General features: G+C 41.6%; 1 non-coding gene across 1 annotated transcript; it reads left to right on the plus strand.

Moving 5' to 3' along the window:
* Positions 1 to 12,334: 12,334 nt before the first annotated feature.
* On the plus strand, positions 12,335 to 12,406 carry Trnae-uuc (transfer RNA glutamic acid (anticodon UUC)). Its single transcript has one exon. It is a non-coding gene; the product is annotated as a tRNA-Glu (tRNA).
* The last annotated feature ends 231 nt before the right edge of the window (positions 12,407 to 12,637 follow it).

A 12,637-nucleotide genomic window follows, 5' to 3' on the forward strand; every position in this document is an offset into this window, starting at 1 on the left:
TTTTATGTGATAAATGACCGTTGCGATTTGGGGAGTCGAGTCAACGCCACTTTTCCATATTTATTTTGTAGGGATCGTTCTCGAGTACAAAATGCCTCATAGTTTCTTTGAATTCCTGTAGTACTCAATGATGTCTCATCCGCACAGTTAATAGCCTCTTCATTGTTTCGGGGTTTTTCAATATTGAAACCACGTGAATCTCGTTACTGGTACACTGTCGAAAGAAAAAACTAGACATCTTGATAATAGCTCTTAACGATAATAACACGTTTACGTGCATGTTATGAACAATATCGTACAATCTAATAATTATCTGCTTTGCGCATTTATACCAACGAGCTGTCTCTTGACACATGTACCTATCGCATGGGTTAAGATAATTATGATACCACCTTGTTCATAAATGATTTTAGATTTTTTCATCGTGACGGTTCTGAGGATTATGTCCACTCAATTTATGAAGAATTACACTCAAAGACTGTCAATCTCTTTTGTGGTAGATTTTTTTTCCTCCATTCGTCCCTCAAAAAAATCGACTCAAACCACCATCGTCTCTGACAGATCGTGGCATGTGCACAGGGCAAAACAAACGGTACATCGCTACTGTCAAACGTGAACGTCATCATGACATACCTGGAATCGGGGCTCTTTTCCGACATTCATGTCTTTCCGGCGCACATTCGATATCGGAATTTTGAATGTAAACCTGATCGAACCTCGTTTCGAGTGGAGAATTTTTGTCCCCGTGGTTTGAAGCGGCTCCGCTCCAAGACTTTGGTTGTCCCGAACAACACGGCGGGCGGTCAAATCACGCGAGTCCAACGACAAAAAGCTATAATTTTGATTGATTACACGGTACAGCACTGAGGGGTGCGCGTGTACCTGCGGCTACGGCACATGCTTTGGACGACTTCGAGTCACTTTGAAAGGCTGCTGTCAAAGGGCAATCGTTTCGTACCGACGCTACGAGATATGTCATTTCGATAGGCTCGCGCATGTATTGGATCGAGGAAGTACAATGCCGATCGCCTAGAGTGGCAAGCGCGCAAATGTGATGAGATCATCTGAGTCACAGTTTAGTAAAATCGACCGTTTGTAGATCCAATCGGTGTCCATGTTTCGTTTATGTGCTCAATGTATGTGATTGATTCACTCTGGCGCAAAAAAAATAAACTGATTGGATGGAGCGGCGGGGACTGTCACGATGATCGCGATTGTCTGCGTACCGATGCCTAAGTGATACAAACTGCTCTAAAATATGCAAACCCGGCCCCTTCAATTAAACAGCTAATGTTTACACAGTCCCTTCAGCAGAAGACCATATAAAAGGCGATAAAAAGACAGCAATAAAACAAATGATTTCATCTTGTTTTTGCGGCTCCCTTCGTGCGCCGTTCCTGCAAATATCTGGCGATCGCGTTTGACTTGGGTTGGCGGGCAGGAACAACGAGACGCCAGCGAGCAGTGGAGGCACAGATTCACGGTCCAATGCAATCATCGCCGCTGCTGCTGCCGTCGCCGCGAAAAAGCGTGATTTTATGAGTGATGAGTGTCGTTTTCGCGTTCTCCACGGTCTTCCCGATTCTGGCGATCAAGATTTACGAGCTTGCACGTCCCGATATTTCGATGTTCTGCTTCAATCTCAACGTAAAGTGTATGTGTATGTGTGTCTGTCTGTTTTCTTTGCTCGTATTTTGTCATACGTTTTCTTTTCCCAAATCGTGCATATGCCGTTGTTTACTTTTCGCCTTCGGCTGATCGATTTTGTCCGAAAACGACGCCAATTTCCAGCGATGGGAGCGGCTAGGGGGAAAAAGTGCCTCATCACGGCCAAATTGTCATCGGCTCGTCATTTGTTATGGTTGAGCGATGTGGAATGCTGCTGTCCACATCGGAGGAGTGCATTAGTCATCTCCGGAGACGTGCGGCCAAATTCGATCCGGGAACGACTCCGTCGGGTGGGAGGAATGTCAAGATCGATACAAATTGATATGGTTCGCAGTTGATTGACGGTGTTCTATTTTTGTTTACCTCAAAAGCTTGCCTGTATGAAATTATGCTGAGCAGTAATGGGCTTTGAAGACTGTTTCGTTAGTGACATCATTTTTTTAAAACTCATGCCGTTCATGAACATTGTTTTAGTCCACGATTTGGGATACATCACAGTTCATTCTTCCAGGAAACTCGTGAATGGTACCTTTTGTCCCAACTCGGGTTCAATTCAAGAAGTCCTTAAAAGCGATGGTCAATAGTTGTTTTGTTATTTGTGTTTAGTCACCTCAAACAAGCGCTAGTCACAAAAAAAAACGGAATACAGGTCGGACTTGATTATATAATATATAGTCTACCATTTTTTCTCAACAATTATTTTCAAATCCTATACATAATTGAATCTCAAGAAAACAATTTTTTTCATTAATGTATGAATGTCAAACATTAATAGAAAAATAGCTTCTTTGTGATTCGATTATGTATTGGATTCGAAAATTAACGTGGAAAGTGAAATTGCGATTATACATAATCGAGTCCGACCTGTAATAGAATGAGCTCCGTCTTGTTAGAGGTTTGTAGCACCCGTGGCCGAGTGGTTAGCGTCTCACATTATCATGCCGGGGGATTTTTCGTCAAAGACATTTCCTTCGACTTGCACTGTGGTCACGGGTATTCTTGAGCTTTTGCCCTTCGGAATACATTCAAGGCGTTAACGCCATTTTAACTTTAACTTTGTTAGAGTTTTAATGAGGAAAGGGGGGGTCAAACTGGAAGTCTATTATTGAATTTCCAAGAGGAAATAAAAAAAAGTTTTGGTGCGGCTTTGTCAAAATGGCTCACTTTTCTTCGAATGCACTGAATTAGATTTTGGACATTCCGGCGTCTACCCAGAGAGACCATTTAATTCCACCAATAACTACAGAATATTTTTTGAAAATGCGAAATATGATTCCTCTCAATGCAATCCACTCCGTTGTAACGATACAAAGTATCTCTTAGCTGTAACTAAAGTTGGCTAGATCTCTAGTGTGCTATAGTGTGCTCTAGTAGACTGTATAGTTCGTAGCTGCTCACCGTTATTTACCTGAACCAGCGTACATAAAAAAAAACACGTTGAATTACGCTTGGGAGTAGCAGACCATTCTTATTGTGCAAGTACAGGTCGGACTCGATAATATCTGATTCGGTTATATACAATTTTTTTTTATATTTCAAATATGACTTATTTCAAGAAGAACGATAATATTTCCATGTAATGGAGAAATTTACATAGAAATTATATTAGGCTGTCAAAAAAGTCCTGCGGTATTTCCGCGAGGTGTCGTTGTATGCGCGTAGTTCTAGTTGTATTCATTGTATCGAGTCATACTATAGCTTGTTGGAAAGGTATTTTTACGCGCTATAATATTGTCCTTGACAGTGTTTTGTTTGGTTAAGTCGTTCGTGAGTTATAGTGTCGCAAATATGGAGCAAAATAAAGAGAAAATCCGACATATTTTACAGTACTACTATGACAAAGGCAGAAATGCATCTCAAGCTGCCAATAAAATTTGTGCAGTTTATGGACCCGATACAGTTTCCATTTCCACCGCACAACGATGGTTTCAACGTTTTCGTTCTGGTGTAGAGGTCGTCGAAGATGCGCCACGCTCCGGAAGGCCTGTCGTCGAAAATTGCGACAAAATCGCTGAATTAGCCGGGAAAGACCGGCATAGTAGCAGCCGTAGCATCGGCCAAGAGCTGGGGATAAGTCATCAAACCGTTATTAACCATTTGAAGAAGCTTGGATTCACAAAGAAGCTCGATGTATGGGTGCCACACACGTTGACGCAAAAAAACATCTTTGACCGTATCGACGCATGTGAATCGCTGCTGAATCGCAACAAAATCGACCCGTTTCTGAAGCGGATGGTGACTGGCGATGAAAAGTGGGTCACTTACGACAACGTGAAGCGGTCGTGGTCGAAGCCCGCTGAAGCGGCTCAGACGGTGCCCAAGCCCTCATTAACGGCCAGGAAGGTTCTGCTGTGTGTTTGGTGGGATTGTCAAGGAATAATCTATTATGAGCTGCTTCCCTATGGCCAAACGCTCAATTCGGACCTGTACTGCCAACAACTGGACCGCTTGAAGGTAGCACTCATGAAGAAGAGGCCATCTTTGATAAACAGAGGCCGCATTGTCTTCCATCAGGACAACGCCAGGCCACACACTTCTTTGGTGACGCACCAGAAGTTCCGGGAGCTCGGATGGGAGGTTCTTTTGCATCCGCCATTTGGTCCGGACCTTGCACCAAGTGACTACCACCTGTTTTTGTCCATGGCGAACGAGCTAGGTAGTCAGAAGTAAGCCACAAAAGAGGCCTGTGAAAATGTGCTATCCGGGTTTTTTTTTGCCAATAAGGAAGCGAGCTTCTATAACAGGGGTATTATGAAGTTGGCATCTCGTTGGTGCTCCCGTGGCCGAGTGGTTAGCGTCATAACTAACATGCCGGGTGTTCGGGTTCGATTCCCGTTCTGGTCGGGGGAATTTTTCGTCAAAGAAATTTCCTCCGACTTGCACTGTGATCACGCGTATTCTAGAGGTTGCCACTCAGAATGCATTCAAGGCGTGTTATTTGGCATAGAAATCTCAACTAAGTACTAATAAAAAATGACGCAAGTAATACTACGTTGAGACGGCGAAGTTCCTCTAGGAACGTTAGTGCCATTGAAGAAGAAGAAGAGCTCGTTGGGAACAAGTCATCGAACAAAACGGCGCATATTTGACTTAAAACAGATGATTGTAACTAATTTTATGAACAAATGAAAATTCAAAAAAATACCGCAGGACTTTTTTGACAGCCTAAGATATGAATCTCCCACCTTATATATGACGTCTCCCACCGTTTTGGAGACATCTCAACATTTTGTTCAATTTTTAGAGCGTAAACCATCTGTCAATTTTTTTACTGTTTACATTTTCTTGTCACAAATCGTTGCCACTTTTTTCTCTCATGTTACACTTCTCTTCTCTGATGGTGGTGTGTATTTTCCATCGTTTGCATCGGTTTTGTTCGGCAGAAATATTGAACCGAAAACGTCATTTTTACGCAAGGCGGCGCATTAGTAGTAGTGATTATTTCATACGTAGTTGACTGTGTTTGCGCTGTGTTTGGATGACGGCGGGTTCAGATGAACGGTTTGAACCCGGTAGTCATTACTGCTTATTTCGTAGCGTTAAGGCTGTGTTGCGCGCGAATTGGAGTGTATTCAAATGTAATTATCATATTGTATTCTTCACGGTGGGTTTGAGTTCCACCAAAATAGAAAATATAATAAGGATATTCGGGATAACATGGAAATCACAAAAAAATTATCTTCGATAATTCCTCATCCATGTTACAAATGTGAAATAATATACATTTTATTCTGGGATTATTTACCTGTCCTATGAACAGTTTGAACAGGTGGACGAGACGCCTCTGAGTATAACGACTGCGGCAAATCCAGGGTATCTCTTCCGGACATTTTCTTCCAAATTAGTTTACTTAGTGCAATCACTGTGACTGTCAATAGTCGGATAGAAGATTTGATCAGGTGAGTGAGGTCAGCAACATACTAGTCTACATTAAGATTTTGAATAAACGTTCAACCAACAAATTCTTCGCATAAACTGACGTAATGTGATTTTCAATTAAATTTAACCCATTTTAGGCCAAGCGTTCGAAAAATCGAACAGCAACTTTGATAATTTTTCATGTCTTTGCAAATCTACCATATGGTAATGTTTTTGCATCAAAAGATAGCTTAATATATTAGCCACCACTTACTATCAAGTTCACTCAGTTTTGTATAACTTTATTGGGCAACAAATTCGATTTAGAGCAAGTATGTTTGGAACGTGTTTTTAATTTAAACTAAAAACCCCAATAAAATACAAAATTATGTGGACTTTTCAAATGTTTACTTTTATAAAAGAACATACATTGCAATATGGAGCAAAAATCGTTCGATTGAGCCTCATACAGGAAAATAACAACCGGGAAAATTGAGTGTTCGAAAAATCGAACGTTGGCCATAACGAACATTTTTTTCTGATGAATTAATACCAACACATCTTACCCTTTGCAGCGCGTTTTGGTTCATTTACTTTGGAAGACGGATGTTTTATCATTTATTTTGCATTCTCATTTGCGAATGTTTGCAAATATCAATTAATTCAGTAAATATTATTGAAAATCTGTATGATTTTTTGTCCGTAATAACCTTAGGAAATGGTGGCCCGTAGAATTTCGTGTGTAGAGGATCTGGAGGAAATGATCAGTTCGTATAACGAGGATTTTAATGAGATTGCTGGTGTGAATATTCTTTCGCCGGACCGAATAACAACCACCCAATCCTCGATTCCATTGTTTTTTCGCATCATTTTGGTACTTTGCAGGTATTGAAAAATGTTTTTTTTTTCGGGAAATGGATACTTAGAAAATAATTCCTAAGCATAGACATTTGTCCACGACCAACGATAAAAACGACAGCATAAGCCTGCCAGTAATAAGTTGAAATTACATTAAATAAGAAATGTCACATCTCATCTTAGATGGATTAACTTAGGTTTATACAGGGTTTTCCATTTCGGGCTTCCGAAAGTATACAGCCCTGCGCTGACAACCGTTTGACATAGCTGTCAACCAAAGCGTCATATCGTTAGTTGAATGTCTGCCATTTTACAATATGGATCGTTTTAGCATTGCACAACGTGTTAATTTTGTTAAATTATACTATAAAAACGATAAAAACCCGGCAAATGTTTTTCGAGCATTACGGACGGATTTTGGTCGTCATGGACGGCCTACAGAGCACACAATCGCTAATGTAGTGCGTAAATTCGAACAAACTGGATCCGTAGCGGATATTGTGAAACCTGTGCATCATCGTAATGTGCGTTCGGCCGAAAATATTGCTGCTGTTGCTGCCAGTGTGGAGGATGACCCGAATGTTTCGATTCCACGGCGTGCTCAGCAATTGGGCTTGTCAAACACATCATTGTGGCGAATTTTGCATTTGGACTTGCACCTACATCCATATAAAGTCCAACTGGTACAAAAATTAGAGCATGGTGACCATGGAATGCGTCGGGCATACGTCGATTGGGTGAACGAACAACAGCAGCAAAATGTTGAATTTTCGCATCAAATTTTCTTCAGCGACGAGGCACATTTCGAGCTCGGTGGCTATGTGAACACCCAAAATTTCCGTATATGAGGCTCAGAAAATCCACACGTGATTGTTGAGAGGCCATTGCATCCGCCAAAAGTCACTGTTTGGTGCGCATTATGGTCTGGTGGAGTCATCGGGCCGTATTTCTTTGAAAATGAGGACGGCGAGACGGTAACTGTGAATGGTGAGCGCTATGGCCGCATGTTAACCGATTTTTTTGCCACAAATTGAAGATATGGATACGGATGACATGTGGTTTCAGCAGGACGGCGCCACGTGCCACACAACACTACCGAACATGGCCATATTGCGAACGAAATTTGAGGGACGCATAATTTCGCGTTTTGGTGATGCCAGCTGGCCGTCCAGATCATGCGATTTGAACCCGCTAAACTTTTTTTTGTGGGGTTATGCGAAAGACCGTGTCTATGCCAACTCTCCGCAAACTCTTGAACATTTGAAAGACAACATTCGTGAAGTTATGACCGAGATACCACCCCATATGTGCCGAAAAGTCATCGAAAATTACCTGTTCCGGATCAAGGTGTGCGAGGAAGCCCTAGGTGGACATTTGAATGATGTTGTATTTCACACATAATGGCATAAACCAAACTTTAATTTGAAATAAAAGTTTCATCGAATTTCGAATTCTAAGTGTGTTTTATTTCAATTTACTTTCGGAATTCAAAGTTGGAAATCCCTGTACTTAGAGACCTCTATCCTCCTGTGCTTGTTCGTTCGTGAATATAAAATTGATGCATTTGTGAATACCGTATATTTGCTAATTGAACTGATTTTCAGTTCGCGGTATGTTTGTGCTTGCAAAAAAAAAGTGCGGGTTTCGGCCAATGTTCGATTTTTCGAACAGTCATTTCCCAGAAAATGGAAAATGGAAAAAAAAATTCTTGAATATGAACCCCCAATGTTAACATCAATAATCCAAATTACACCAATGGCTTTCGTCAAAAAAAATATTTTTACAGCTTGGTCGTTAATGGGTTAAATAATAAAAGCTCAAGAAACCCCTCCGGCAGGCTTTTGATAGTTAATATTTATTGAATGGACAGATTATTTTATATAAATTGTTCACTGTCAAGATTATTAAGCTAAAAAGACGGGTGGGTAATGTCGGGGACATAACCGGAGTGACGTAGGACTATACAAAGGGCACAGCTTTTGTTAAATATATATTTTAAATATATTGTTTTATTTTCTTCTCCTACGTGAATACCTACCTATCTACCTGAAAAATGGATTAGTTTACTGTTTACTCTTTATGAATATGTTGATGGTTCTGAAAAGAACCTTTGGTGTTGTGTTTTTGTTATCACTCGATATTGCCATCTTGTTCGGTTAAACATTCCTGTTTAGCTATTGCGTTTGCCACTCGCCACAGCTTTCACAGTTGGAAAATTTCTTCCCATCCAGCTTGTGACATGTTGTTCAGTAAATTACCTTTAATGCGACGTGCCGGAGAAACACTTTGCCACTCACTGAAACTAATTGTTGCCTTGATGAGCGCCGAACCGAAGCTGCTCTGTTCTTGATGCAGGTTTTCTGATTGTCGTGAGCAGCTTTGCAAGCCAACTCGAGCACTCCGACGGCCGAAACTCTATAATCGCTGTTAGGTATACTGGTGCTCCGGCACCAATCCGTTCGGCCTAGTTACCCTTGCGGAGCAATCAGTGAATGCGACCAACAGGGAACTGGAGACCTGTACGGTTCGAGTGAGACTTTGCCTATCCCTTAACTTGTCCTCCTTTGTTACGTCCACGATGCCGATGCCGTACAACCACACGGGTTTATGGTTTGAAAGAAAATAAGATATTTTTTTGGGGTCCGCGTGTTTTATACTCTAGCGGTACACACTCACAGGATAGAGACAAATCGGCAGCCTCAGCTTTCACAGTTGGCCACAGCTTTCACAGCTGGAAAATTTCTTCCCATCCAGCTTTGTGACATGTTGTACAGTAAATTACATTCAATGCGACGTGCCGAAGCGCCACTCAGTGTCGCATTGGAGGCGATTTTAACCTGTAATTGAACATTTGCGATGACAGTGGTACAGTGTCGACTTTCAATGTGGGGTCATAATTTGGATCTCTATGTTTACAAAAATGTCCAACTAAATAAATCACATTACATGTCCGTCCAATTAGCTAAATCTCGAACTAATTGTAAATTACTGTACTTTCAATCTGGAAACAATTTAAGAATTGGTGAAAATTGAATAATCAGGAAAGTCCCCAACTATCAATAAGCTCAGAACAACTGCCAAATTCACATACTCATCAGATCCTGGCAAACAAATTATGAAAACATCAATTTGTGTTTTATTATTATTTTGGATAACGTTTTAGAAAGCATTGAACTTTATTTCCTAAACTCTTTTTTGGAAGGTTTAATGGCCCTGAAAAGCGCCTTGTTTTATGGAATGGTTCCAATTTAGAAAACTTAGTACTCGTGGTTTTGAAAAAAAAACCATTTCGAACGCCCTCGATGCCGCCTTGTTCTGGATTTGCCACCAAAGATGTTTGTATAAAGAACTAATTGTCTTTTTTCTTCTGCTACCTGATGCCGTTTTGCAATTGCGTTTGCCACTCGCCACTCGCTGCAACTGCCTTTTGTCTTGATGTCCACCGAACCGAATGTGTTCTGTTCCGAATGCGGGTTTTCTTATCGTCGCGAGCAGCTTTGCCAACTAACTCGATCACTTCGGCGGCCAAAACTATATAACGCCGGCTAGGTGGACTGGTACACTGGTACTAACGCGCTCGGCCTAGCTACCCTTGCGGGGAACTCCAAAATGGTTCGAGCGGGATTTTGCCTTTCCCTTCACTTTTCCTCCTTTACCATGTCCAGACATGGCTGCTTGGGTTGGTTTGTTGATGTGTTGTGATGCGAACCGATGTGGTGTACGGTTTGAATGAGAATGATCGTTACGGAAGGAAGGAAGGAAGGTTTTGTATTATAGAGACTTTAAACTTTTGCAGTTCATTCGTCTCTAGCCTTGAGAAAGGCCCTTTGAAAACTCTACTCTATTCTACTCCAGCGCTACCACCTCCGCCCTTTTGCCTTGAGAAAGTCACTCGATCCCTCGCCGTCCAGCTCGTCCAGCAACGATGTTGTCCAGTCGGTGTCCACACAAAGAATGTGATCGTTACGGCAGCGGAGCGGGGATTTTTAAGCTGACTGGCTGGCTCGAGAATTACGCATGTGTGAGACTGCGGCCAATGTTTCGTTCATTTTTTTCTTTTTCCTTTCCAATCGTGCTTCATTCTATTTCGCTGCTGCTCTGGTTGCCCGTTTTGGTTGGTACGATTTGAGCAGCACAAAATGGACCAATCAAAAATGGGCACATAGTGCATTTTGACAATGCTTGATATTTCACAATTATTCAATTATTTATCTCAAGAAAAATGAAATGTTATTCGTTATGATAGATGCGTAGATATATTTCCTATCAATTGATGCAAAAACCTTTGCGATCTATTGAGAAATGTTCGAGTTATAAGCGTTCCAAATCTTGCATTTTTTCCTACTTGTTCAGTGCCTAGATTTCCATTTCACCCCCTATATCTTCCGGTTAGACGTAGTCCTACGTCAAAACAACAAAAACGCGTCTTCCCAACACTAAGAGTTTTGGTAGTTACGTCAACAATGCATATTTGGGCAGTATTGGTCTGAAAGTTTTTTTTTAAATACATTAAAAACATCCATGTGGACATTATCTCTTCTCCCCCTTACCGAGGAATCTTATAACTCGAGGACTATAAGAGCTTGAAAAAAAACAATACATTTTCTGAAGTCCTCAGTGACATTTTCTGCTCACGCACAATGCGCAATCCGTTTATAACACAACCCGATCTGTGACTCACAAACAAAGATATCCACGACAGGCTGGACTCGAACAAAGCCAAACAAAAGCACAAACCACGCCACAGATCCCGTTCCCGTAAATTGTCACATGCCCCCGGGGTCATCAAAAGTGATTGTACACCACGTCGACCAAGGAGAGGACCGTTCGATTCCGATCTCACGAGGCGTGAGCGCGAATAATATACACGCATCTCGACGTCGGCATGAAAAATCGTAACTTCATTTGTCAAATCGACAACGGGTACATATTTCACAGCGGGTGTACTGACAGTCACCTCGTTTTGTTGTTGTGGCCGATGCTCTTGATCCGGTATTTCGTTGTAGCCCAGCATGCGTGTCCCCGCATGATGATATCGGAATAAAAGAGCGGCGAAAATCGAATCAATCGAAGGAACGCAAGGTGCCGTCGGAGGGCGGAGAAGAGCCCACTCGAATTGAAGAACTCGATAAACTAATATATCATCGATGGGATTAGTATTGAATAGGGTGTGCAATAATCATATTTCATCGACTCATGGCATTTCGAGCGAAGTTGGTCGAAATTTACACAAAAAAAATCGCTATCGTCAATGTCCCTATCGAATTCCTCCCTTGAAGCGGTCATTCATGTGACACAAACACATCATTTCTCAAACATTGTATGAGCGATCCTATTGTTCGGACAGCGATCCAGCATCATAACAGTCATATTTCCTTCCCTTCAAACTCGTCAAAAGAGAAAAAAAAGCAATCGAAAAGGCAGAAGAACGCAACCAAAGAGTTGTGGACTTCTATCGAACAGGTCCATCCATCTTTTGTCACACCTTTCAAGATACGCTTTGTTAGGGCAGACCCACCGTCGACGCACCGACAACAGGCTGTGGGTTTTCAACCAAACGACGGCACTTGACAGCAGCAATTCTAAACCGCAATGCACCGTCGTGAGCTGTTCACATTTCTTCATCATACAACTGTCAAAGGGAAAACGGAGATCACGTGACAAGTAGGTATGACATTTTTCAACGATTTTGAGTGGTTTCTCGAACGGTGGGGGAGAATTGTGTTTCAGTTTCGGGTGAAGTGGCCCGATTCTGAATATTCTGATCAAACGTGGTGCGTATATGGCGGGATTCCATTATGTTTATGTTCAATGTAAATGTTTAACGTAAATAAACCTGTTGGACCAGTAACATAATAATAAACCCAACAATAGTTTTGAAAACACAGTAGAAATGTATTATAAGTATCAAAGTTACCATGTCCGATGTTTTACACAAAGTGTGTATCCTTCCCATATGGTCTAGTGGCTAGGATATCTGGCTTTCACCCAGAAGGCCCGGGTTCGATTCCCGGTATGGGAAAATAATTTTTTGTATACGAAAACTCTCGGTATTCATTCTTGGGAATAATTTGAAACACCAAGCGGCAGAGTGAAAGTTAGACCCTGATAAGGGCCGATGGTTTGCGTGATTTTGTAAAAACAGCTGAAGATGGTTGATCCAATACAATAGAATACTATACAACAATATACCCCTTGGCAATATGTCCTTAACTTAGTGTCAACGCTCGCACTGCACAGAGCTCACATTGTG

Source organism: Toxorhynchites rutilus, chromosome 3 (genome assembly GCF_029784135.1).
Source record: "Toxorhynchites rutilus septentrionalis strain SRP chromosome 3, ASM2978413v1, whole genome shotgun sequence".
NCBI classification, from domain to species: domain Eukaryota; kingdom Metazoa; phylum Arthropoda; class Insecta; order Diptera; family Culicidae; genus Toxorhynchites; species Toxorhynchites rutilus.